Raw genomic sequence first — 2831 nt, forward strand, 5'->3', positions numbered from 1 at the left:
GCAACAGATTTTGCTCAACTGTCTTGCAAGCTTGTGATTGTATGGATATTTAAAGGGTGAAGATCCCTCCCATACACATTCATTGTGGGGTGTGTGTATGGACATCCACGCCCCTTTCAGTCACTCTGAAAAGCATGACAGGGACTTGAATATTAAAAATCTATGTTACACCAATACAGCACAATAATTATAAGTAAGAATCAATGGATTCATTAAAAATAAACACCTACCATTTATTTTTATGCTTCTATAAATACATATTTTTAAAATTGTTGACTGTAATTTTAAATGTACTCTAAAATACATCTTTGTGTACTGTGAGGTACAGATAGTGGACAAAAAAAATTGAAACACCAGGGTAAACGAGGAACACTGAGTATATTGAAAGCAAGGGCTTCCACACAGGTGTGGCCCATGAATTAATTAAGCAAATAACATCTCAGCATGCTTGGGTAATGCATAAAAATGCTGGACAGGTCTGTTTGCCGATGATTATAGCTGGCAATGCTGCCACGGTGACTTAGAAATAGGGATGTGTGTTGGGGTGTGATGAACAGGAGTTTCAGTGACCAAGACAGCTCAAATTGTTGATGTTTCATGAGCAATGGTGAAGTGCAAGGCAAAACGGGCCAACAACTGCAGACCATTTGGCGGCAAATTTCAACCTGGGGCGCAAGCAGTCAGTTTAATCAAAAAAGCTGCACCGAGAACTCCAGAGAGCGGGATGCCATAGTCGGGTTGCAGGGTACAAAGCACTCATCACATCTGGCAATGCACAGGCAATGGACTACCAAGCAGTGGAGAAATGTGATATGGTCAGATGAATCATCCTTCACCACGTTCTCGATCATCGGACGAGCACACGTGGCACCAACCTAAAGAACTCCACAGGCCTGAGTGCTGCGTTCCAATAGTGAAGGGTTCTGGTGGTTCTGTAATGTTGTGGGGTGCATTTTCTTGACATGGTTTGGATGCACTCATTACCTTAGAAGGCAAGGTCAATGCTCATCGCTACTTAATGGTACTGAGTGATCATCTTCACTCCATGTTGCAGCATTTCTGTAGACTGTGTGCTTTCTGATATCAGCAATCAAAAAAGCACAACCCTAGCCAAGGCACCATAGATCAGAGAGAAACCAAAGAGCCCATTCTGGCATCATTCTCCAATTAGACGTGAAAACAAAAAATGCTGAAAAAAGCACTTACAACCATGACAGACAAATGGATTCAGAGGCGACGGGAGTGAGGAAGACAAAAGCTCATGGAAAATACAATTAATACCATTAAAGTAAATGGAGAGCTGCACTACATTCTGGAAACTCCATTTAGTTGTGTGTGTATGAGACCACTTTGGTTTTCAGACTTTGCGGAAATCCCACAGCTTACTCGTTATTTTAATGACGATCCCAGCATATTAGGTGGTATTTCTATTATACTAATCAGTTCACATTAAATTCAAATTCCACCTCCTGCTGCTCTCCATAGCAAGATGAAAAGCACGGTGCACTTTCCTTATGGAAATGTGCCGTAAGATTGTTCTACTTTTAACATGTTTTTTCCTATGGTTTTAAAATGCCTACACTGTGCTTTAATACACTATACCATTCATAAATAACATAGGTATAGCACAGTAAATGCATGCTGAACCCACAGGAAATCACTGTAAATCTACAGTAAAAGCATAGTGGATAAATGCCACACATTTAAGTTCTCTTTTTTTTTTTTTTTTACTTGTTTTTTTTTTTGGAAAAAACAATACAAGTAGTTCTGCCTTTAGCAACTGTGGCACTGAGAGAGGACTGAGATGTACAAAGCAACTTATACATCGATAATCATGCCGAAGACACAACCAGGGCCTGAGAATCTAGCAAGCAATTAGCAATTAGCACCTGGATAAGGGTGTCTGCCAAGAAATAAAAATAATAATAAAATTATAATAATTATGTGCAGATCAAAGGGTTTGAGATAAATGTCACAGGACACAGGATGGCAATGAGAAACAGAAGATACAATAAAACAAGAGCCAAGGGTGACATAAAACCATATAAACCCATTCAATTCATCTTTCAACTGCTCAGATTCAGCAGTGACAGGCCAGCAACGTCGGACAGACCATGCTGATAGCCCTGCAGGAGAGGAGTACAACTGTACACGCGGTCTTGAACACAGATCAAGCAAAAACAATTATGTGAAAAAAAAAAAGATAATACTTGTACGTGGCAAGTACACAGATCCAATGATAAACTATTCAGTGCTTTGTCTCAACCAAAATACTGATGTATAAATAAGTCATTTAAAAGTAAAGTTACAGTTGTTGTCACAACATGAGTGCCTATAGGAAGTATTCACACTCCTTTTTGACAATGGCTCAAGTGAAGAAAATGTTTCAACTATTATGCTTTTGCTAAGGTACAACTTGACTGCCAGTCAAAACATTTCAGGTACATGTGGATCGCTTCCCAAGTTTATCACAGCAACAGTAGGAACCCTTCAGTGCATTACGAGCCCGGGAAGTAAAGTCACCGACACAATGCCAGATCGTTTGTCTTCAGTTTATTTTTGCAACAACAAACACTTTTATACATGTCAGAAATCTGATTGCCAAGAGTTCCGGGGCAGGTACATACAGATATTACAAACATATTACAGATCTAGTTGCAAGGCAGACATGAAATGTGTTCGATCTCATAAGTCATAACATTCATAACACACTCAAGAGTTTTATATGACACAGCTGCACAGTTTGCCTAGTAGTAGATGACGTGGGACTATCTTATTTCTGGTTTGTCTGAAGAGCAGCATGTATATTGTTTATATTATTAGCTCTGAAC

This window comes from Amia ocellicauda, chromosome 5, assembly GCF_036373705.1.
Source record: "Amia ocellicauda isolate fAmiCal2 chromosome 5, fAmiCal2.hap1, whole genome shotgun sequence".
In the NCBI taxonomy this organism is placed as follows: Eukaryota; Metazoa; Chordata; class Actinopteri; order Amiiformes; family Amiidae; genus Amia; species Amia ocellicauda.